This window comes from Pseudorasbora parva, chromosome 11 (genome assembly GCF_024679245.1).
Source record: "Pseudorasbora parva isolate DD20220531a chromosome 11, ASM2467924v1, whole genome shotgun sequence".
Taxonomy (NCBI): Eukaryota; Metazoa; Chordata; class Actinopteri; order Cypriniformes; family Gobionidae; genus Pseudorasbora; species Pseudorasbora parva.
The window spans coordinates 16,106,800-16,133,757 of NC_090182.1; the positions used below are offsets into that span (position 1 = coordinate 16,106,800).

General features: G+C 39.9%; 1 long non-coding RNA gene across 2 annotated transcripts in view; it reads right to left on the reverse strand.

The window, feature by feature from the left end:
• The window catches only part of LOC137092238 (uncharacterized), a 172,956-nt gene that overhangs the window by 75,254 nt on the left and 70,744 nt on the right, over nt 1–26,958 (reverse strand). For both annotated transcript variants that reach the window (XR_010908188.1, XR_010908187.1), the window contains exon 2: nt 1,764–1,862. This is a non-coding gene — a long non-coding RNA (uncharacterized lncRNA). The remainder of the gene's footprint in view (nt 1–1,763; nt 1,863–26,958) is intronic.

Here is a 26,958-nt window from a genome sequence, read left to right on the forward strand (position 1 = left end):
TCTGAAAACCAAGCTGACTTTAGGCTTAGATTGCAGCTGAAAAATCCTTAAGCTTTTCAAAAGTGCCAGTAATTGCTGCCTCAGAGCAGCAATATCCCGCAAAGAGCTGGAATCCGCTGGAGGACTTGCCCACAAAGAGCTTTCTGTCAGATACAGTGTGATTAAGGATAAACTGTGGTTTTCTGGGCTTACCACATAACGTAACCCATAAAAAGCTACATAAACAGTAGAGACAGCAATGCTTCTCAACTATTTTCAGTGATTGCCAGTTGAACTATGGATTATGGCTGTCTAAGAGAGGTTTCTACCTTTCTTCCCACCCACTCGCAGATAACATCTACACAACCTCACTTTTTGTGTTTGTTTGTTTTGTTTTTCCAAGTAGACAGATGGACATGTTCATGAGTACATGTAATTGATATGTTAGTCTATCCAGTCTTTTTCCCCCCATGTCTCAAGAAATATATGCGTACAAATAAAACCACTGAAACTGACTCAAAACAACGTAGTATACATGTAGAACATCACAAAACATATTGTTGTGCAAAGAGCCACAAGAATACTTTGGACATGATGCTGTGCACTCAGATTCACTCATTCTAACATAATCATTTTTCTAATCCACTTACTTCTATCAAAGAACTGAGGATGTATGGACTAAAGCTCAAATGTGACTAAACAACTGACTGACGCAAAAATCAATACAACAGTGACATGATTTTTTTTAATCCTTCAGAGCAGGACTTGTTTATACAGTATGACCTGTTAAAATACATTTGGTGAATTTTATCCCCCAGATATGACAGCTACAAGCTGTCTCTCCCACCTTGAAATGATCAACATGACTACGCTTGAGTGATTCATATTATCCTGGGCTTTTTTAGCATACAGTATAGCAAATGTATCTTTGAGGACCAAATGGATTTTAATATTTAATTAGAGGCACAAATGACTTTGAAGACTAATTTATTTCGCTCTTGCATTACATTAGACACTCTTAAAATGATTTCCCAGGTGTTTATAGGATGTCAAGCGATACTTAAAACAATAAATAACTTGTGGGGCACTCACCTAAAGGATTATTAGGAACACCATACTAATACTGTGTTTGACCCATTATTTATCCCATTTTATTATTTTTTACTATTTATGTATTGACCCATTTTCGTCTTCAGAACTGCCTTAATTCTACGTGGCATTGATTCAACAAGGTGCTGAAAGCATTCTTAAGAAATGTTAGCCCATATTGATAGGATAGCATCTTGCAGTTGATGGAGATTTGTGGGATGCACATCCAGGGCACGAAGCTCCCGTTCCACCACATCCCATCTGGGTTGAGATCTGGTGACTGTGGGGGCCATTTTAGTACAGTGAACTCCTTGTCATGTTCAAGAAACCAATTTGAAATGATTCAAGCTTTGTGACATGGTGCATTATCCTGCTGGAAGTAGCCATCAGAGGATGGGTACATGGTGGTCATAAAGGGATGGACATGGTCCAAAACAATGCTCAGGTCGGCTGTGGCATTTAAATGATGCCCAATTGGCACTAAGGGGCCTAAGGTGTGCCAAGAAAACATCCCCCACACCATTACACCACCATCACCAGCATGCACATGTTTACACCAAATTCTGACTCTACCATCTGAATGTCTCAAAAGAAATCGAGACTCATCAGACTAGGCAACATTTATTCAGTCTTTAACTGTCCAATTTTGGTGCGCTTGTGTAAATTGTAGCCTCTTTGGAAAAGATGAGTGGTACCTGGTGGGGTCTTCTGCTGTTCTAGCCCATCTGCTTTAAGGTTGTGCGTGTTGTGGCTTCACAATTGCTTTGCTGCATACCTCGGTTGTAACGAGTGCACTGTAAAAAAATATTTAGAAAAAAGTTACCTGGTTGCTTTAAAATTTTGAGTTCATTGAAATTGTATTTTTGAGTTAATACAATGAACATTTTTTGAGATTCGACAACCTTTATTAAAATATTATTAAAAGATTTTTTTAAGTATATTGGGTAATTGTGTGTGTTTTATTTCTGATGATGAAGTGAAACATGCCAAATAATGCTATTTTCATGATTTATCAAATTTTTTATGTGGTTCAGATACAAAAATATTTTGAGTTTCTATTTATTAAACAAATTTCCTTCATTGTATCAACTCAAATTTTTAATTTCAATAAACTCAAAATTTTAAGGCAACCAGGTTGTATTATACATACAAGAGAAAACCAAGCATTCCAGTACCCTATTTTATTTTATCTACAGATGTCCATTCTGAGATCAAGAACACAACCCATGGGATAATGTCTGACCTTTAAAACTTGAGGAGGAGAGACGGGGGATCAAGATCATTATATCCCCCTAAAAGAGTCACCTTTCATCTTTGTTACCTGCAGTGTGGCACTGACCACAATTGCTGATGGTCGACCACCAGCTTCTCCTAAGTTTTGTCTCTCGGATGTGATTGCTATTATCTCCCCCTATGACCTCCAAAAGCTGTAATCTTCAACAAACATTCGCTCAACTTTCATTACTCTCATATTATATGCAACCTGAAGTTTCAATGCTAACAGACATGGCCAAATCATTTTTAAAATTAATTTTCATTATATATTTTCTATATTTCCTTTTACTGAAACACTAAATAATCCAGATGAATAATGCCTGTACTATTGTCTGTACCTCTCACTGAGAGAAAGCAAATGTTATCAGTATGGTTTGGGAAATTTTCTGGTTCAGACCAGAGCTCAACCAACTCCAACCTTGGAGAAACTATATTTGTATGTGTGCAGTATTCTGTGTTATAGATCAGTTTTGGAGGTGAATTGCAGCCATCGTAAGACATGGGTGGACTTGTTGTTCTGGACAAGCTGGTGCCTGCTCCAGATCTTGAAGGTCACTACGTGCCTAATTCTGGGGTGAATGCGTCAACAAGTGATGCTCTATGGACATGTGGGACAAATGTGGGAAAAACTGACAATGTGGGAAAAAACATACCATGACTGTTAATTTTCTCTGAGCCAATAAGAATCATCCACCTAACGACCTGATAGACCTTGAAAACAGTATAACTGTTGGGTAGAAAGGAAGCACGGCCTGTGAACTCATTGCGAGACTTGAAGCTGGCTTCTACTGATGAAACTGCAAACTATTCTTCAGTAAATTTTTCTGTAATTAATTGCACTCCTGACTCTTGTTCTTCATTTTTCACTACTGGTCTTGGGTCATAAACTGTTATCCCTAACACAACACTATTTTGTCAAGTGGTTAACATAGCTTCCAGACCGGTGTGAATTGCAGGTTTCTCTCATTAGCATTCACTCACACGGCTCTTGGCCTGCCCTGCTTCATATCATCATAATGTTAATGACGATGAACAGGATTTCTGCCCAAGTCCATTGGATTCCTTTCCATCAGCTTATAGATGAAGACAACAACTCACATGGTTCAATGCTCATTCACTGTGTCATAAACCCACACCTTTGTTTTGAAAATGCAACCTCTACCAGCGAAAATGACATAATGTGCCTTTAAGCAAAAAGAACGGTTTAGCCCGATGGTGGAAAAGCAGCAATAACGTGTTTTTTTTCTTTTTCTTCCAAGAATTTACAAAAGCACAAAGAAAACGTTCAAAGATGACAGAAATCCATCCACCATCTCACACTCATAGACATTCCTTACTATGTGAATTTTAAACCACTCTGCCAACTTAAATGTAAAAAGATCATACAGTATGAGAAAAATGTCTTTGAAGGCTTCAGGGAGAGCACTGAGCTGGTCTGACGGAATCCATGTATTATCCCAGGCTTATGCATTTAGATTTGTCATTAAAGAATTGAGTAAAGAACTGAAAAAAAAAAAAAGTTCTTCACATACATTTTGAAATGAATCCGGTTGATATCCCAAACTGACACTAGTTTGCTTAAAAGCTTTTAGGCTTTAATAAAAGTGCATAACTTTTGGTTAACTTTTAATAATAATAATAATAATAATAATAATAATAATAATAATAATAATAATAATAATAATAATAATAATTGTTTATTAAATCTAAATAAATGTATATTTGGGTATATTTTTGCTTTGTGGTAATCAACTACATTTGGTAACACTTTATAATAACTTTCATTAATAAACCATTAACAAAAATTACAGTATATAACAGATAATTAGTTAATATACAGTGCACAATGCTGTATTCTTGGATTGTATACTGGATTCTTTTTTGACCAATACTATGACATTATGAGCACTGACAGGTGAAGTGAGTAACACTGATTATCTCTTCATCACAGCACCTGTTAGTGGATTGGATATATCAGGCAGAAAGTTACCATTTTGTCCTCAAAATGTATGTATTAGAAGCAGGAAAAATGGGTAAGCATAAGGAGTTTGACAAGTGCCAAATTGTAATAGCTACATGACTGGGTCAGAGGATCTCCAAAACTTCAGGTCTTGTGGAGTGTTCCCAGTCTGCAGTGCTCAATATATATCAAAAGTGGTCCAAGGAAGGAACAGTGGTGAACCGGTGACAGGGTCATGGTCGGCCAAGGCTCAATGATTCACGTGGGAAGCGAAGGCTGGCCTGTGTGGTCTGACCAAACAGATGAGCTACCATAGCTCAAATTGCTCAAGAAGTTAGTGCTGGCTCTGACAGAAAGGTGTCAGAATATACATTGCATCACAGTTTATTGCGTATGGAGCTGCATATCTGCAGATCAGTCATGGTGAAAATAATTAATAAATCGTTTATAAAAAAATACACACCACAACAAACGAAGATCAAATGTGTGACCTTGCAGACTGTGGATATGAGTTAATGCGTCTAAAGTGCTTAAAATGACTAATTAAGCTAAAGACTAAGGACTTTCCCCCCACAGCATTTGTAAATGTAAAAACGTGCATTAGTTAATTGTATTATATTATATTATATTATATTATATTATATTATATTATATTATATTATATTATATTATATTTAGGGATGTCAATTTTCACAAATTCCCATGATCGATCGTCGTTTAAATTAACGATCAATTAATCGATTAATCGTTAACCATAATACTGAAATATGCGTCTACAGCAGTGGCTTATAGCCGACAGCATGACAGTAGGTCTATGTGCAATGCTGCTCAAAACGCCATGTTCTTCACCAAATGAATGAGAAGGATTTTTTTTTTTTTATCTAAACAAAGAGCTATGGGATTGTAAAATTAGTCGATGTTATTTATAATTTAATTAAATTACTTATTTAAAAACCAAATATAACATGTAATACAACACGAACGCCGCCTCAGATCTGTTATTCAGAATTTGTGGACGCATTTCCTAGAACAACGTGCTGAAACGTCACCAAAACCCAGTTAATTCAAAACGATTTATTAAAATATTGTTTTCATTAATGTTATGTAATGTGACAGTCCCAATCATAGTTATTATTAGTCGTGCTGCTGTTTGAATTGCGTTAGCTGAAGCAGATGCGCTGAATCAACACTGGTAAGTTACACTGAAACTTTGCTAGCACGTTATTTAACTCAACAAAAAGCTTCCTATATGAGATTAATCAGATTTATATAAAGTTAACAAAATATTACAAATTATATATCTTCACAAAATGATGCGAATGGACAAGTGAACTTGAATTGAGTTGCTGATATTCATATTCAGAATGGGAGACGCGTGGTGTTCACGCGCTCTAGGAACAACGCTCTGAACACGGCACCTAAACCCAATGACTTTACAACCATTTATTAAAATAGTGTTCTCATTTCTGTTATATAATATGACTGTCCCAATCATCGTTATTATGCATTGCTCTGTATGCGCTAAAGCCGGAGCACTGAATGAAAACCGGTAGCCATCACTGACTGAAGCCATTTGTTAGTGCGTTTTATTTCGCTGAAAGAAACGCATCCTATATGATTGATCACATATATAACGTCACAAAATAAATGTAATATTACAAATTACTTCAGCACAATCTGATGCGAATGCACAAGTGAACTTGAACTAAGTTACATGCGCGAGTCAGAATGCGTGACTCATGTTGTGCACGCGCTCTTCCTGGATCAACACAATGAAACACATGGCAAATAAACCCAAATAATTAACAATCACAATGTTTTATTACAATAGTGTTCTCATTAATGTTGTGTAATATGACAGTCCCAATCATAGTCATTATTAGTGCTTTTGGAGCTGCACGCTGAAGCTGATCACCGCCACGCTTTTACTACCGCTCACCTCTAACGTTATTAACCAAATGCATCCGTATGAGATAAATCAGCTAAAGATAGGCCTGCACAAAATAAACACAATATTACAACTTACATTTGCACAAAACAAACGGCTGCGAATGCACATGCAAGCTTGCAGTCATGATGAAGGTGTAACTCCAGCTGTAAAATGGTTCCAAATAGAATTCGGGCACGCTCGCATCATTTTTCCTCCCGTTTCCTCACGCACGCGCATGACCCTGCTTAATCGATGATCGATAAGTCTTATCGATCAAATGTCTTATCGACAATTAATCGATCATCGATTAATCGTTGACATCCCTAATTATATTATATTATTTATGTTAATGATTCATTATAATTATTGTAGTGTTGCCTAAATTATATTTATAAAATATAATTTATTTTACAAAGTCAAATTAACCAAACACCTACAATCGCACTGTTCTGTATTTCAGTCCATGTCTTTCTTTAAGTTAAAGCATGTTTCTTTTTTTGTATGCATCCTTCACAGTCTAGAAGAAGTGACAAGCCCAGGAACTGCACCTTACAGCACAACGCAGGCAGCATGTGCAAATAAACGGCAAGTGCAATTAGTTCATTGTCAATTCCCCTCAAGGATTTTGAGGTATCTCTGTATATAGATAGGTCATTTCAGTCTGCTTGAGGAGCTGAATGAGATGGTTCTAGAGCAAGTGTTGAAGCAGACAGCTGGAGGAATTCATCTGTCAGAGCCGAGATCAAAGGGTCTGGATGAACTGACTGTTCAGTGGGCAGCGCTAGTGAATCTGGAAAATACTGACAATCTTTATGCATACAGGGAGAACACAGACACTAGCTCAGATTGAATGACCCGTGAGGACACCCTGGTCTGCTGTCTGGACAAAGGACTCCTAATATTCCAGGTAAAGCGATCTGTTAGAATTCCCTTTTATTATAAAGGCAGTTGCTCAGCTGGCACTCCTGTTTAATATGATAAAAGATGGCTGTTAAAATGAATCTGCATTGTTTACCCTTTTAAACTTTCATTCAAAACATTCACAAAAATTTAACCTTTTATTGAAGTAAAAGAATAATGTTAACATTATTATAAATGTTTTTCTCTTAAAGACGTTGGCCATAATTATTGGCACCATTTTATTAAGTACTTTTACATGGAGCGGAGAATTTGAAGGATCTGGAGAGATTCTGAATGGAGAAATTGTTTCTGATCTCTTATTAGGTGTTTTCCAAATTCATCAGGCATTTTAGGTGAGGTGAGGTCAAAATCCTATTGAAACATATAGCAACACAGCAAAAAGTAGGCTATTCCTCATATGTTGGATCTTTTATTGTCTATCGACTTTTAATATAGGCATGTTGATCCCTTCTCAAGCTCCCGTAGTCCGAGCTGTGTTTGTGATATTTGAACGCAGTGCCATCTTGTGGCTGTTAAATACTTAAACAGCCATGGATACAATGGAAGACTTCAAGGCGGGTTTTCTTTATAAAGTTTTAAATATGGATATTTTTCTTACACAAATGCATAGATTCGAATCAGAAGGCTCTATTAACCCATCGGAGCCGTGTGGAGCACGTTATTTGACGGACAGCTGCATTTTTTATGGACTTCAAAAACAGCTACAACTACTGCTGGGATTAACGTTAGCCTGGACTTTTTAAAAAGAACTCCGATTGTATTTGTCTGAAAGAAGAAGAATGTCATATACACCTATAAAGTCTTGAGGGTGAGTTAATCATAGGCTTGGTTTCATTTTTGGGTGAACTAACCCTTTCAGCATTCATTTTCAACATTTAGCAGCAATAGATAAATGGTTAAAACTGTTTTTCTTCGCAGAAGCTTTGCATAAGAGCTAATAAAATATTTAATCTCAAGACATTATTTTGTGTCATATTTAGTCGCGACACGTCACTATCCACTGACATATGGCAATGAGAACGTCTCGGTTACGTATGTAAACCTCGTTCCATGAAGGAGGGAACGGAGACGCCACGTCGGAGTACCGACGAATAGGAATCTCGCTTGCGAGAGCCAATCTACTTCGAGTCTAACTAAACGAGCCAATGCACATTGGCATGCAATGATTGCACCAGGTGCTCATGCCACGCCACGCGGGTATAAATGAGACACAGGTGATTACATCAAATTATCTTTTTTGCTGAGGAGCCGAGTAGGTAGACTGGCGCCCCGGCAGGGACAGAGGACATGGCGACGGGACGTGGCGTCTCCGTTTCCTCCTTAAGGGAACGAGGGTTACATACGTAACCGAGACGTTCCCATTCAGTCGGTCACTCTCGACGCCACGTCGGAGTACCGACGAATTGGAATCCCTACCAAAGCGCCATGGACTCTGCCCCCTTCCAGTGCCCTGTGTGAGCCTCCTGAGCTCTCTTACCTGATGAGACGGGGCTCACACCGAGAAGTCCATCACTGCTGTTCCACATGACCCTCTCAGTGACTATTGGATAACACTGGGAAAGCGTGCCCAATGGGGGGCCGCTGCGGAACCACATCATACCACGGGAGTTATGTGGGGACCGAGCTGAGCCGTAGCCCGCCGCCGTGAGGGGGGCTCCATCCCTAAAATGGAGGGCTCTCCCAAGGGAAAGACACAGGCTTCCGAGAGGAGCAACCGTGGAAGAAGTGTGGGATCCCCGTAGGGTCACTCACATGGCCCCAGCCAATTACCGGTTCTCGAGGATTCAGCGGTAAGAGGCCTGATGCCGGACGCTCCGCCACGCCCGGCACCGAGGGCGGTGGAGGACTCACAGAGTTTGCTTCTGGAGAATTAAGCGCTGAGGCGCAGCAAGCCGACAAGAGCCGGGCCTCTCAGTGCTTCTACCCGTTTGAGGTGAGAACACAGGAGGAGACCGGCTCTACACGTAGGCTATAAAACCTAGCGAACGTGTTAGGTGTCGCCCAGCCCGCAGCTCTACAGATGTCTGACAGCGAGGCGCCACGTGCCAGCGCCCAGGAGGATGCAACACTTCTAGTAGAGTGTGCTCGCAGCCTGAGCGGGCAGGGCACGCCTTGTGCCTGATAAGCCAAGGTGATGGCATCCACTATCCAGTGGGCCATCCTCTGCTTGGAGACAGCCTTTCCCTTCTGCTGGCCTCCGTGACAGACAAAGAGCTGATCTGAGGTCCTGAAGCTTTGGGTTCTGTCCACATCAGAGGTGGGACAAAGTCATTGTTATGCAAGTCACAAGTAAGTCTCAAGTCTTTGCCCTCGAGTCCCGAGTCAAGTCGAGTCAAAGATGAGTCAAGTCTCGAGTCGAGTCAGAAGTCAAAGCCAACAAGTCTCAAGTCGAGTCCAAAGTCCTACCATTTTAGTTTCGAGTCACTTCAAGTCATCTTACCACAAAAATAAAAATTATACAAATTATGTATGTCTGTAAGATTTGTATTTATTTAAACCTCTTTTTATACAATGACATTAAGCAAATACAGTAGAAAAACAGAAAATGCTTGTATTTCAACAGCATATTGCACTAGAACAATGCACAGCGGCTTCAGTCCTGTATTGTGTTGACCTCATATTGCAAAACAGTTCAACTTTCAAATAGATGGGTCCTTTTAGCCTAAACTTAGGGCCATTATGGGAATATTGTTTAGCTTATTTTTGGTTTAATTTGGTTTACTTTAATAATTTAATTTATTCAATTATTTTGTTTTGCTATACTTTTTATGCCAGCTTGCCATGGCAAAGCATATGACTTCAGTTTCTTGAGGGAAAGGGCTTTCTTATGACTTTTGAAGCAGTGAAAATATTCTTAATATTGCATACACTGAAACTGAAATATAATTGTATACCGTAGTGTATAATAGACAATGAATATTGACACAACAACATTGATATGAGTAAAGAGTTCAAATACAACATGTGAGGCTATAGATTTTCTGACATCTGTTTCATATTCTTCTCAGGTATGAAGAATACCTAGAGGGGTGGGGGGCCCAAAAGAAGCCCAATATTATTATATTATTTATTATCATCAGTATAATTTATGATTAATAATGTATCAATAAATGTGCCTGCAACATATTAAATTGAAATCTCGTGGAGTTTAAAAAGCAAATACAGATGGGATTTTACAAAATTCTTCAAGTTGCAATAAAGACTGTGAACAGAAGAGGTTTGGAGATGGAAAAAGAGAAAAAGTGACGTGAAGGATTATGGTAACTCCAGTCGGAGTTATTGCACACATATAAGGAGCAGTGGTGAACATGCACACTATAAACCGTAAAAAGGATAAGCCCTGCATCTCAATGTGCAATCTGCCCTAAAGAGTGTTGAAAATTACTAATGTCACATAGCTACTATTTAGGATTATTATGCACTTTTTTTACAGTCTGGTAGTTGGTGCCCTGGAAAACACTGAGAGCGCTGCAATATAGAGACATGTTTATAATAATATACATTTGAACCATAAGTACTGTTATTATTAGTAGCCTATACTTTTTTATTATTTATTTTTATAATAGCCAAATAATAATAGTCATAATAAATAGCCTACATTATAAAAAAATACTTTTAAAATTAAATTAGGTTGCTTACCTCCTGTTTCCTCTCCATCTCTGTATATCTCTGCTGGTTGCATTGTTTGTAAAAAATAATAATAAAATGTATTCGTCTATTTACGTCTACGAACTCTCATTACATTTATAACATCACATCACATGCCTGCACGTTGAACGCAATTTTTCTTCAAAGAGGGGAAGGAGGCGGGATGTATGAGGACGAATGAATACAGCACTTGTATCGTTGCACTATGGCTATTAGCTGTGAAGACAGTGTCAGGCAATGTATTTGGACAAAACAGCGACCATAAATGTAAAGAAACGAAGTTGCTTGTCATATTTTCCTAACAAGCAACCACATTTTTTTAAATAAGCCAAAAAAACCGCGACCCGCAACTCGAGATTTTTTACCGCGACTTGCCAAAAAAAGAAGCCCAAATAAGTCACGTGTTATACGCGGACTTGGTAGCTATGGATACTGTCGAATCAAACCAACGTGGGACTACAGTGATTGGATGTCGTGACTCGTGCTGGCAGCGCGCGTGCTCTCTGCATGCATACAGGTGCAGCTTTTTTTCACTGAGAGCAGCGCGGCCGTGTGAAAGAAAAATTGCCAAAAAGTAGCAAGTCTTCTCGAGTCATAAGGCTCAAGTCCAAGTGAAGTCACGAGTCATTGATGTTAAAGTCCAAGTCGAGTTGCAAGTCTTTGTACATTTTGTCGAGTCGAGTCCAAAGTCATCAAATTCATGACTCGAGTCTGACTCGAGTCCAAGTCACATGACTCGAGTCCACACCTCTGGTCCACATAGATCCGCAGAGCGCGGACGGGACAGAGCAAAGCTAGGGCTGGGTCTGCCTCCTCCAGGGGCAGCGCTTGCAGGTTCACCACCTGGTCCCTGAAGGGAGTAGTGGGAACCTTGGGCACGTAGCCAGGCCGGTGTCTCAGTACCACGTGGGTGTCACCCGGCCCGAACTCCAGGCACGATTCGTCGACCGAAAATGCCTGCAGGTCCCCTACCCTCTTGATGGAGGCCAATGCAGCCAACAGCAAAGTTTTCATGGACAGAATCTTCAGCTCTGCTGACTGCAAAGGCTCAAATGGGGCATTCTGCAGTACTCGGAGCACCAGAGCAAGATCCCAAGAGGGTATGGAGGGAGGACGAGGATGATTTAACTGTCTCGCCCCCCTAAGGAACCTGCCGACCAGGTCGTGCTTCCCCACTGACGCGATCGAACATCTTCTGGGGTCCTCCCGGCGGAGAGAACACCAATCGACGAACAGGTTCCACTTCAAGGCATAGGCCTGTCTCGTAGACGGTGCTCTAGCTGAAGTGATGGTGTTAACTACCTCTTGAGGTAAGTCACCTAGAACCTCCGCGTCCCATCCAGGGACCAGACATGAAGTTTCCAGAGGTCTGGATGCGGGTGCCAGAGGGTGCCCCGTCTCTGAGTTAGAAGATCCTTCCTCAGAGGAATCGGCCAAGGAGGGGCTGTCGCGAGGAGCATGAGTTCTGGGAACCAAGTCCGGTGGGGCCAAAACGGGGCCACCAAGAGGACCTGCTCCTTGTCCTCCCTGACCTTGCACAGTGTCTGTGCAAGTAGGCTCACTGGGGGAAACGCATATTTGCGTAGGCCCTGGGGCCAGCTGTGCGCAAGTGCATCCGTGCCGAGTGTGTCCTCGGTTAGCGAATAAAACCACTGGCAGTGGGACGTTTCTGGGGAGGCAAACAGGTCGACCTGTGCAACCCCGAACTGAACCCAGATCAGCCGGACCACCTGGGGCCTCTGAAAATGTTTCAGTGGAACCGCCATCCTGCCCTGAAACGTGTTCAGGCAGTTCAGCATCGACTGGACGCGCAGTCCGCTTGACCGAATCCAACTCCATACCGAGAAAAGAGATCCTCTGCACGGGGGCGAGTTTGCTCTTTTCCCAGTTGACCTGAAGACCCAACTGGCTGAGGTGTCTGAGCACCAAGTCCCTTTGTTCGCACAACTGCTCCCGGGACTGTGCAAGGATGCGAACACCCTGTTCTCTCATGGGCACAGGGGCCCCCTCCGTGACCTTCGTAAAGACACGGGGGGACAGGGCCAGCCCGAAGGGTAGGACTTTGTACTGATATGTTCGCCCCTCGAACGCAAAGCGCAGGAACGGCCTGTGTCGGGGGAGAATCGAGACATGAAAGTACGCGTCCTTCAGGTTGATCGCTGCAAACCAATCTTGGGGACGGATGCACTCGAAAATGCGTTTCTGCGTGAGCATCTTGAACGGTAGCTTGTGAAGGCTCCGATTCAGTACTCGCAGGTCCAAGATTGGCCGTAACCCACCGGTTTTCTTGGGTACAATGAAGTATGGGCTGTAGAAGCCTGTCCTCATATCGGCTGGAGGGACCGGCTCTATCGCGTCCTTCGCCAGTAGGACTCTGATTTCCGCACGCAGGACACGGACGTCTGCAGCTTTCACCGAAGTGAAGCGGACGCCCGTGAACCTGGGGGAACGCCGGGCGAACTGAATCACATAGCCGAGCCTGATGGTCCGAATGAGCCAGCGAGACGGACTGGGAAGCTCTAACCAGGCTCGCAGAGACCGAACAAGCGGGATCATCGGGACCACCGGCGTACCCACCGAGGGGCAGCGAGGTGGAATACAGGCACCGGTCTGGGGCGGCTGTCTCGTGGAGGCGGCCCGCAGAGAGGTGTGAGTGTGCCGTGCGACTCCTACCTGATTCCACGGCTGGGCAGAGGGTCCGCACGGAGGTTGTGGGGTGTCCGTGCGTCGTCCGCTGCTGCCCACTGGCGACACAGGAGGAGGATGAGTGTGGTCCGGCGTTTGACCGGCCACAACTCTCCGAGCCCCCTGGGGACCCGGAGATGAAGGAAACTGCTCTTTTATTGAAAATTTGGGTACCGCTGGGGCTGAGCCCAGCGGCGGAACAGAAACAAAACGGAACACAAGATTCTCCACTCGGCCCTCCTCCGGGGGATGGAGCGGTGCGGTCACCGTCTCCTGGAGAGCAGTCCTCCTCATCTCCGGGTCGCCCGTCTCAGGACCGCTTCCCCTTGCCTTTGCCCCTCTTCGGGGCTGTCTGGACGGGCGGGACGGCCAGCTTGCGCCCGGCTCCACGACGCCGCTTGGGTGGAGGCTGCTGCTGCGACGCGGGAGCGGAGGCAGACGCAGACGGCCGCCCTCGGCGACGAGCTGGCTGAGGCGCTGCTGGCGGCGGGGTGGAGGCAGCAGCTGACCGCCGCGGCATGATGTGACTGATGGCCTCAGTCTGCTTCTGTGCGGCCGAGAACTGCTGGGCGAAGTTCTGCACCGCGTCGCCGAAGAGGCCAGTCTGGCCTGCTGAAACACGCAGGGGGTGGGGCCGCGGCGACACAGACAGGAATGTAGTGCAGCCAGTCGTGCGCGCTCTCTCTCACAGGACGCTTTCAACAGCCGTGAGAACGGCTTTTTAGCGCTCTCCACCTAGCGCACCGTACCAGCTGTGAAAACAGCCCTTGTGGTTGCTCTTATGGACAACGAAGAGAGAAGATCCGAAGAACACACGACCCGCTGCTGTGTTGTCACACCAACACCGACCGAAGAGATCTCTTCCAAAAGGCAGGCTCTTTCTCAGTCAAACTGCGAAGTGAGGAGTGATATCTGGCATAACCCTATACCACTCGGCTCCGAAGCAAAAGGATAATTTGATGCAATCACCTGTGTCTCATTTATACCCGCGTGGCGTGGCATGAGCACCTGGTGCAATCATTGCATGCCAATGTGCATTGGCTCGTTTAGTTAGACTCGAAGTAGATTGGCTCTTGCAAGCGAGATTCCTATTCGTCGGTACTCCGACGTGGCGTCGAGAGTGACCGACTGAATGGGAACCGGAAGTGCCACTGCGTGTGTCGCGACATGTGCCATTGGCTCCTGTGCTTCAGATGCCATGTCACTTAATGTTAACACCGTCTCTCCTGTCGGGGTTTATTCTGCGATAACAACCGGCTGGGTGTACATTATCCCTTACTTAAGGAAACCACTTGCTCACAAATATTACATGCCAATGCCATGCCACGGCGGGCCAGACTAGAAACCTACTCATAGAGCTTACCGTGTATAGCTGTTGGTGATATAAAACAAATAGGAGTTGGCTGAAGATGTTGATAATATCATCACTTTCACTTTCAAACGACAAAAGTGTTATGGTGTCCTGTCATCTTCGTCAAGACGTGTTTCTTTCTTAAATGGCAGTTTAGCCATGTTTTAATAACAAAAAGAGGCGCTGCTAGTTGAAATTTGAATCGAGATATTGCCGCGAAGAAAACCATAACATTCCTACTGGCGTGACGTAATCGAAGAGAAGAATTAGCATATTTGTATTAATATTAGAATAGACTTCTAATGCATGATACAATACATCACATTAAAATAACTTATTGTTACACGTTAGAAAATAGTGTTATTTAAAAAAAAAAATATTTCCCTGGATCTGACAGGGTGGGCAAGCTGTCAATCTAGGTGGGCACAGGCCCACCCGTAGCTACGCGAGATTATATATATATATATATATATATATATATATATATATATATATATATATATATATATATATATATATATATATATATATGTTAACTGACTCATGTTAACCATCCAAACCTCGAGATCCACTTCCTTACAATAACCATATCCTTTTTTTTTTCTCTCTTTTTTTTGCCTGGGGACTACATCTCCTAGCAGACTGACATTATTGTGTGATTGTAGGGTAGCCTGAACCTGTGATGTCATTTTCCATCAGGCCACTATAGGACTCCAATATAAATCATTGCTCAATCACTATGTTTTGGCACACCTGACACCTGAAGTACTGTTGTACATGGAAAAAGTAAGCTATAATTTTAGATGTAAATGATGTGGAAAAAACAAATCATCACTTGTGAACCAAAGAAACTGTGATGCAAGTGCATGGAGGGTGCATTTAAGGCATGAGTCTTCCTTTCTTCTTGCAACAAAGGAAATGTCAAAGTAAAGGAATAAACATGATCTAAATCTATGCTAATGTCATGTTTCATTTTGTTTTGAATGCAGAATATAAATCCTCCAGATTTGGCTTGTTGCCATCTGTGGCCCTTTGGAGCTTATTGTTGAGTAGTGTGAAATAATTTCCTTGTTATATTCTGCATGAATAATTCATACACCAGTTACATGTGTGCGTTTTAGATCCAGTTTGAGTTTGCCTTACATGGAGAACCATGGGTCACACCTCTCCATCATTAAGCAACTGTAGATGACTTTAACTACCGTAACTACACTTTCTCTACATGTTTTGAAGGCTTCATTAATATTAACCCCGTTATGGGCGTAATAAAGTTCAGATACAACCCTCCTCATTAGAAGTATTTTAAACAGCATCTCAGTCATTATTTAATTTCTGATCACTAATATGCATGGGTTTCTTGAAAAGGACAGTAGCCATTTTATGCTTCAAAATATTGCCAAAAGAAGGAAAAGCTTTAGGATTTTTATAGCTAACACTGAAAAAAACATTGGAAGACTCCTAAATGTATTTAAATTACAACAATGATTTAATCTGGTTTCAGAAAGGTTCCTGTTGTGAACTTTAACTTGCGATTAGTTAATATATTATTGGCAAATGTACTTACTGTGTTTTAATTTTGCTCTAATGGTTATGTGAGATGGAAGATAACTACATATGTCCTATAATATTCAACATTTAAATGTCTCTGCACTAAATGGTATCAGTATATTTCAGTCTTTGACAGAAACTAATGGGCTCATATCCTCTAAACGGCTGTACTCATATTTGAGACGTAAGCTGTATACCAATGAGCTGCAGATCTAATGGAAATTCATGATGACTTCTCCTCATTAGGTGGTCATAAGAGAAGCTTACACAGGGTAACTTTTCTCATGACTCATCACCGGACAGTTACGTGTTTGATGCTTTAAAAAAGGAAAAGTGTTGTAGTGTTTCTATAACATAGAGACCGTCAAAAAGAAAACCCCTTCCAATTAACCCAAGACAAACCATATCTTTATCTCATCGTGGCATAAAAAAAATATGAACAATGATATACATTTACCAGTGGTATATTTATATGTATTTAAATACACACACACACACACACACACACACACACACACACACACACACACACACACACACACACACACACACACACACACACACACACACACACACACACACACACACACACACACACACATTTGCATACATATACTTTTATTTACAATTGTGTTTGGAATTATTGGCACCCCTGGTAAATATGATCAAAGATGGCTGTAAAAATAAATCTGCTTTGTTTATCCTTTAATCTATCATTAAAAAAATGGCAAAAATCTAACCTTTTATTGAAGTACATGGTAAATGGACTGCATTTATATAGCACTTTCAACAGACTGTCAACTTTTCAAGGTGCCATCTAGCTTTGTGGGAGCAGCTGGGGTTAGGACTTTAACTTCACTGCCTGTTCACAACTGCCTGGAAGATGACATGTTTCTATTTCGTAGGTGAGTAGGAAAGTTTAAGAGGCCAAAGATTTTCCCAGTATTATAGATGGAGAATTGCAGAGATTAGTTGAGTCTTGGGGTCAGAAAGCCTATAAAAAAGAGCAAACAACCCATACATCAACACATGTTGTTTGGGAGGGATTAAAGAAAAAAATCCTTCTTGCTCATCCAAAAAACAAACTCAAGCATCTTCAGTTGTCAGACACGACTAGAACTTCATAAAGTGACCTGGTTCTGTGGTCAGATGAAACTAAAAAAAGAGCTTTTTGGCAGCAAACTCACCAGATGGGTTTGGTGCAAACAGGGATAAAAAAATATCCCATGACCACAGTTAAAAACAGCTGGATCTTTAATGTTGAGGGCTTATTTAAAAAAAAAAAAAAAAAAAAAAAAAAAAAATTTAATATATATATATATGGCCTCTGCTAGAAACTTATAGGCTGTGGTTGATCAAATATATAGCATAATTTAGCAGCACCATGCAGGAGGCAAATAACTTCTGTGGACACACTGGTGTCGGCGCAGAATACCAAGCCATTCCACAGCCGCGATGCAAGATGGAAAAGCAACACAGCCATGACTCAGCAGCCAAAAAGCAGAACATCTCAACATCATGCTGGACGCTGATGACGCTGGCCCGGTGCAAACGCCGCCAATCAACCGGCAACCTCAGTCACCATGCAGTTCAAGCCTGAGGGAGACCACCAGTGAACAGCCGACACCCAGGAGAGAGAGCAGCCACAGCGAGCAACATCAAATGACCTTCAAACCAGAAGCAACCGCAACAATTCAAACAAAAACATCAGAGAAGCGGTGGAAAACAGCGAACGACGAACAAGCTGCGAGATGTGGCGCAACGGTCATCAAGATTATCATCAAGCACATACTTACATTGAAAAACTATTAAAAAGCTCACTGTAAACAGTAATCGCATCATCTTCACAAGAACTTTATGATTGACCAAAAGCAGACTTGCGAAGTGTAGACTTCACAGAATGAAGATTACTGGTATTTGCATGTACGAAGTGTATGTACTCATACCAGTAATCATCATTCTGCATTCACACAGCCCATCATACCGATAATTTACTGGTAATGTTGCAACTTCCCTTACTGGTAAATTGCCAGAACCCATTTACCAGTATTTTTGAAAAAATCCTACTCCCACATGATCTCTTAACAGTAAAGACTGTATGGAAGGGGCTAATGACAACATGGCAGATGTAGCACATCTGACGGTGCTTCTCATTTTTTTATTTGTCCATCCCCATTTCCTTTCCTCGCGTCTCTGCTCCAACAAGAGTTTGACTAAGAAGCATCATTACAGTACACGGTACCTAAAAAGGAAGCTTTTAAATAATCTATCAGCACCCTTGCACATACTAGCTGTATCCAAGAGCTTAGGTAGCCTATTTGTTGCCTTGCTGCCCAATCATGCAATGACTTTGCAGGCAGCATTAGCATACAAAGGTGCCTCACAAAACTGACTTCGGACAGACTTCTGAGCCAGCATAGGTGTTTTATCATCTACACCAATATACACTGAAAAAAAAAAAAAAAAAACACGATTTGTTGGCTCAACATCCATTACTTATAAAGGTTAATAGATTAAACTCAAAAAATATATATATTTATAACATTTCAAGCTCTACTTAACATATTCTAGCATATGCAAAATGTAAATCGAACATAAGTGTATGCGTAAAGTAAACAAAAAAACGTAAGTGCCATCAAATAGCATTACAACTTAAACGTTAAATTTAAGTAACGCCAACATAACATTTTACTTATTTGTGAGCTGCGTGATATTCAAATATTCTATCCAGCCAATGAGGAGAGAATTGTTGTGATAACTGAACATTTGGTTACTACAATTTTCTACACTGTAATTTTTTTTTTGTGTGAAAATGAAGTTACCTGGTTACCCTAAAATTGAGTTCATTGAAATAAAAAAATGAGTTAATACAATATTTTTTTTGGGGAAAATTGACCACCTTTATTCAAATATTATTAAACATTTTTGTAAGCATATTGGGTAATTGTGTATGTTTTATTTGTAGCAGTCAAACATGCCAAATTGTGCTATTTTCATGATTTATCACATTTTTATCATACAATCATATTTTGAGTTTCTATTTATTAAAATAGAAAAATTGTAAAATATTATTCAATTTCCTTCATTGTATCAACTCAAAATTTTAATGTTAATGTTAACTTTTTTAAGTTAAACCAACAATATTTTTTAAAGTACTAATTTTCGAAGTGGAAAAAGTGGTCAAAAATATACATTTACACAAAAACTGACCAGTAATAATCCAGTAAATATGTGTATTTGTATTTATTTTTTAAATTTGGTGATTTATCTGAGATTTGAGTTTGCTCTCCATATTTGAACTTCTGATATTTACAGAGCCTCACCAAACTTCTGTCAGTGATTACCACCTGCTCAGCTCTGCTTCAGGCCACATAAAAGAGAATTTGAGATCACTGAGGCTTTTCTTCCATTATTTGAACCCTGCTCATTCTATTATTACATCTGAAGTTTATAAACTATTAACGTTCAGCTTAATGAATAATACATTGGAATGGAAAGAACAGCTCCATCATAAGAATAGATGGGCTGCACATGACTTATGCAGTACATATGTGTTTTCTGTTCAGATTCTCAGATGAAAAGTGTCCTCAGTGTGAATGTTACTGCCTTCTCTCCAATTAGCTGAATTTGTGAAAAGACCTGTGAAGTTAATCTGCTGACCTTTTCAAACATCTGGATTTTAAAGTTACATTAATGTAAGCATTTAAATGAAAATATGGTCCCACTTTATATTAGGTGGCCTTACTATGTACTTACATCAAATGATAACTACAATGTACTTATTGTGTCCATATTGTATTGCAAAACACCTTTGCTGAGACTGAGGTGAGATATGGGTAAAGTTAAGGATAGGTGTGGTGGTATGGGTAGTTTAAGTGTAGGGTTGCTTAACAATATTTATATCCTTGCTTTAAAAAGATACTTTTATGTAAAGTATTGTGACTACTTTTGCTGTGCTTTTTCTCAACTGGGCTTGCATGCTTGTGTTTTAATAATATTATTAATAATAAATAAAATAAAAACATCTGGCAAGAGGTGTCCATCAATACATGGGAAAACAAAGTAACCTGCATTACATATTTGAAAAATGAATTCTACTACAACTATTAGTTGTAATTGTAATCAATTTAAAAACGTATAATGTGTTCCTTCACTATAGTTACATGAAAAAGTAATCTGATTACTCACAGTACTTGTACCCCCAACACTACACTTAAAATATGTTTCCCTCCATCTCCATTTTATATCTCATCTTATGCACTAGCCTGGAGCAAGCATTTCTAATATTAGTATTGCAGAGCTTGCAACTAGCATTGGGATGAATGGGAATGCTAAATGAAAAGATCTCTCCAGGTACGATAGACCTCCTTGGTTGCAATAAGTCTCAATGGGATTTATGACTGATCTTTTCAGAGATTTAAAGGATACAAAAAAAAAAGATAAAAAAAGCATGTTTGTGGATTTAATGCAGCAGCTGCATCCATGAAACCCATCTGGATAAACAGAGAAGACTGCTGCTGAGCTGCCATTGATTTCTAAATTGCGATCCATTGATTTCACGTGCCCACACTCAGAAACTGAGATATGGAGACGTGGCAGTTTTGAGAACAATAAATCATGTTTCCTTTATTTAATCAGGTCAGTTTAGCATTATGGGTATTTGAATGATAGGCCTCTCAGTGTACAACACCCTACAGGCAGCTTGCATTGACAATGGAATGCTTGAAATCAATTCTACAGCTGATAGACATAATAGGAATCTAATCAGAGAACATTTAGCATTTACTGCGACTTTCTCATGTTAACAATAAGTCACAAAAGAAAATCAAATGTTTAAATCACATCTGTTTCCTGTTTATAGCCTTCACACTATCAGTCAGGACACATTTATAAATTATACATTCAACACAGTCTCACTCCCTACTCGTCAAATGTCTAACGCATGGTCAAGGCACCCTGGCCTCATTTTTTAATGCACAGTTTACCCTTTTAGTGTCATTTTTCGACCAGCAGGCTTTATTCATTGCAATGAGAAACCTTTGGGCATATTATCATACTGAAATTATATATTGGGTTATGATTTTGCTATAATGACATGTTATAGTATATTTTTATTTACATTAATTTTTATTTATGCTGGTTAGACACGTTTTAAAGGGTTAGTTCACCCAAAAAATGAAATTTCTTTCATTAATGACTCACCCCAATGTCGTTCCACACCATAAGACCTCCGTTCATCCTCGGAACACAGTTTAAGATGTTTTAGATTTAGTCCGAGCGCTTTCTGTCCTTTGAATGTAAGTGTATGCACACTTTTCTGTCCACATCCATAAAGGTAATAAAAACCTCATCAAAGAAGTCCATATGTGACATCAGCTGGTTAGTTAGACTCTTTTGAAGCATCGTAAATACATTTTTGTCCAAAAATAAAAAAAACACTTTGACGTTATTCAGCATTGTCTTCTCTTCCGTGTTCCTCAAATAAAGATTCAAACGGTCATGAATCAGCTGATTCGGATCGCCAATGTCACGTGATTTCAGCAGTTTGCCAGTTTGACACGCGATCCGAATCATTAATCAATATGTTGATTCACAACCGTTTGAATCTTTATTTGAGGACCCAAAACAAAACCAGAAGACAAGACAATGCTGAATAAAGTTGTCGTTTTTGTTATTTTTGGACACAAATGTATTGTTGATGCTTCAAAAGAGTCTAACTAACCGACTGATGTCACATATGGACAACTTTGATGATGTTTTCATTAACTTTCTGGACGAGGATAGCAAAGTGTGCATACACTTACATTCAAAGGACAAAAAAAGTCCTCAGAATAAATCTAAAATATCTTAAACTGTGTTCCGAGGATGATCGGAGGTCTTATGGGTGTGGACCATTAATGAACGAAATGTAATTTTTGGGGGATCTAACCCTTTAACATGTAACCCAACCCCATCCCATCCGTATAACACCCGTTGTGTATTACATGATATACAACACAGGCAGATACGGCTGCATGCACAATTTATTCAAAAACACATTCAAGTGTTCCGAGGACAAAACATTTATTTGTATGAAGGAAATCCCCAAAAGTGATCAGCGGCCGCATCCGCCGAAGATCATGCACACATCAAATTTTTAAAATTGCCACCCGAAGAAACGTTACGTCAGATTTGATAGTAAAAGTCCAATGGCTCTCGTATGTCTTTTGACCAATTGCGGGTATATTGCGCCATCAACATGCATTATCACGATGCAATAAAATTAAAATCTCTATTGTAGGCCAATTTTGTATAGTTTATATTGCATATTGTTCATATCGCCCATTACTAATATGACATATAGAGCCCTTCATTTAGGGGCTTTGATAAGGCACTTTTACATGCTCCTATTAATTTCTTGCGATTCGGGCATCTAGAAAATGCACATTTTAGCACCATTTTGAGCACTACTCCAAGACCTAAAGCACAATCAATGTAGAATTCAACAGCTTAGGTACTTAGAGATAGTCTTCCTCTGCTTGTAAACCAAGTTCCTCGCTTCCGGGTCATGTGTCAGAACCATAGACTGTAAAAAAAAAAAAAAAAAATGGAAATAGTGTCTGTGACGTCACACATAGGATTCCGATGAGCCGTTCTGAAGCGTAATGTAGAGACGAGCTGGCCGTTGCCATCAGAAATTGAAAGAGGCGGTATGTGGCGGAGCTTAGGTGACGCAATGACTAACAGACAGCAGATAAATGGCAATCCACCTGCCACTCAAAGTAACCACGCCCTTAATTATGTAGAACTTTAAGGCTTTATAATGTAAACGAATGAGTTATAAAAAATAAAATAAAAATCACCCCCTTACAGTTGTCATGAAGGGCAAAATTAGCCGTATAGGCCAAAACCACAATTTGTACCAGGCTGTAAACATGTTTTTTTTTGCTGTAAAGTTGGGAATTTTAACATGGCCTCAATGAGATTCTGCTCCCTTCTGGAGCCTGTGGCCCTAGTGGCCAGTCGACGAACGGCAGTTTAAATTACTTCCGTATTGGCTTCAAGAGAGACCCCGGGAGGTTGCCACTTGGTCAGGATGCCGGCTCTACGTCATATTCTCACGCATGCGTCACGGTGCTCTGCGAGTTCACATCAGGCCCAGACGGAAGAACTTGTCGAATAAAGTCGTTATTTTGATTTTCTTTTGAACACAAAAACTATTCTCACCACTTCATAAAATGATTGTAAAACCACTGTAGTGAGATGGACTTTTTAACAACGTCATTAGTAGCTTTTATGGGTCTTGAGAGAGGAAATGTCATTGCTGCAGTTTTGGATGAACTAACCCTTTAACACTGCTGAATCAAATCCAACTTTTTTGTTTGTTCAGGTGGCAAACTTAGGAAAAGTAGCCAAGTATTGTAAGGTTTAGATTAAAGAAAACACTTTTATAAATAATAATAATAATAAAAAATTATAAAAAAATTATTTTGCTCACATTTGTCCTCAATTTGAATGTCTGATTTGCAAACAAATAGTGCTTTTGAGTTGATTGTTTTTGATGAATAAATCATATCATACATCAGTCGATCTAGAATGCCACATTCATAAGATTGAAGTATTTTATTTTCCTTTATAAAAACAAAAAAACTGAACAGTTAGCAGGGTCACTGTCTAACATGTGACTTACAAAAAAAAACATTGTGCTTGTATAAAAAAACACTGTCTAAATATCTTTCAAGAACAACTGATCTGATGTAACCTGCAATTTCACAGTAGGAGGAAAGGTGATGCATCTGTGTTAAGGTGATTTTAAATGTCTATGTTAAAACCAAACCTACAATCCTGCTGATTATGGTTTGTACATTCAGTGAGGGGTTACACACTACAGAAACTGCAAAAATATATATTTAGATCTTAGCTGATATAAGAAGATTTTAAAAGTTCAGTTCAAAATAAACTTCAGTGACGGTATAGTTAGCATTAGACACACTTCTGAATAAAGTGAAAGTCAGGTGCAGTGATGATTGAAGGAGGGGACGTTTGGAGGAGAATGTGGGTCTGCGTGTAGAAGACAGAAACAGTGGGCTACATCCTACACCATCTGTTTCCTCTCCCTCTCTTCCAAAGGGACACGTCTGGGATTGTGCGCATGTTTTAATGAGCACCCACACAGGTGAGGGAGATGCGTTAGGAAAGCTATAAAACAGAGAGATCAGTGTCCATTCAAATGTACAGTGGCAGAACCCAGGGTGACTGGGTGAAGCAATCAATGCGTGTGCATTTGCGTTTATATGCTTTATTTAAATAATTTAGATTAGATTATATAACTATACTGTGTCCTCCCAAGAGTTTTAAAATTAGTTTGATGGTATAAATTAATGTATTTGGGTTGATTTAGTGATACTAAACATTTTTGACTTGAATAAAAGAATTTACCTTTTTTCCCTAGTATACACTCTAAAAAAATCTGGGTAAAAAACAACCCAATGTTGGGTCAAATATGGACTAACCTAGCAATTGGGTTGTTTTAAGCAAATATTTAACCCAACCGCAGGGTTAGTCCATTTTTGACCCAACATTTGGTTAAAACAACCCAGCATTTTTTGAGTGTAGTTTTGCCCCATGGCATTGCAGAACAGTGGCATGTTTGCTCCTACAGGCCAAGATAACCCATTATTTTGCAGTATGATGGTTAAAAATACTATCTATGAATTAATAAAGAACTCTTCTTCAACTTTAGAAAACCTCTTAGAGGCTAAAAGGAAAGTACAGTGTTTGAAAATAAGTATGAAAGAGGTATCGCTGCTAGAAAAAAAGAAGAAAAAGTTACATTTTGTAATCTGTAATTTGCCTGCATTTGAGCTGCAGGTTCAAACCACTGAACTTTTGTGACTAATGAAACATCTGTTTATTTCTAAGAGTGACGGATTCAGCTGCTGATTGTGAGGTAAGTTTATTCTGTTAGCGTCTGTGAATATTAAATGCCAAAAGCTGTTTAAATATGGATCATAGCTGCTGCAATACAGAAGGGGGGACAATTTTTCTTGTTTTTAGACAAGATTTCTTTGGCCCGTTTTGGACAGATTAGAGGGTGTTTATTGTAAAATAGCCTAGTGTCACATAAATACAGGTTTTTTATTCGCAAATATATGCTCAAATGCTATAAATAAATTACCAGTAAAACGTATTTTGTTTCATATTGATGTAGCCTAAATTAATTTTTTTATTTAATATGTTGATTGTGAAAAGTGAACAGCACGAGTCATAAAGGACACATCAGGTTTGAGCCCCTGCCCATTTGAAAATGAAAGTGCCCTTTTCCATCGCACCACAGTGCCCCCTCGAATGCGATTCCCACTGCACACCAAGCGAGATTTCTACCGAGGAGGACCCCCCAACCAATCAGATTTTCCCCAAAATAGGCAAGATGATTCCTGATTCCACGATTTCTATTCTTTCCGACAACAAAGCACCTGAGTGCAACAAGCTCGTGATCACGATTTCAGACGTGGGGAGGACATTTCCCATAGCACATGAAGGCAGCATAACTCACTCATGAAAATCTAGAAGGTCAGGGTTTCAATATCAGGTTGCAAATACATCTTATCATTGTTCTTATTTTATTGTTTCACAGCAGTTTAATACACAGGATGATTCAAAATGTGTATATTGTAGCAATATATCTAAGGGTCAGACAATTATTTACCAAAAATGATTCAATTGTGTTTATTTTAGTCTGTGTTAAATATTTCAGCAGCTTGGATATTAACATTAAGCATGCACAATTGAATTTATTAAACGGCATATGAATAAACATGTGCTCACAAAAGCATGTGCAAATGTGCTCAAATGTCCATCACTCTAAAATATTACCTTGGTCAATGTGCATCACAATACTAGTATATATAATTAATATATGTAAGTATAAGAACTTTAACATAATTAATGTCAATTTTCTCTATTCACAATTGCCTGGTAACTATTCCAGAGACTATTTATTATAATTAGTAATACATAATAATTTCCCTTTAAAGCTGTTGATTAAGTAGCATTGACAATGAGAGGAAAAGATGGTGGTCAAAATACAGGGAAAAAAAAATCTAGTCTTAGGTTGGAGTCCTGGAGGATGCACTCATTTGCATGTAGTACAAATACTTTGGTCCACCATGCCATGACACTGTCATGAACAATGTGCAACTAAATAAAGAAGAAACTTAAGGATCCGAAGGACCAATACGAATGAATAAAGAGGGCACAATCTCTCAAACCAAAGAACAAACAGTGTTGTTCTCTTCAAATAACAGGCCAGTATCTGATAATCCATCTTTCTCTCCTACTAATAAAGCAAAACACTGTGGGAGTGAGGAGAACAAATATTTACACATAAATGTCCATGTGCTTTCAGCAGATATGTCTGTGATGAAAGTAAATGGATGGCAGTTCTTAGACTTGAGAGCTAAGCTCCTTGCCGAAGTATTTTATAAATCAAATGAAGGGGCAAAATTTAATCCACTTCAAGCCATAAACTCACAAGCTCATAGGAATAAATCCATTTACCAGCAGCATCCGTTGGGTAAACACAAGCAGAAA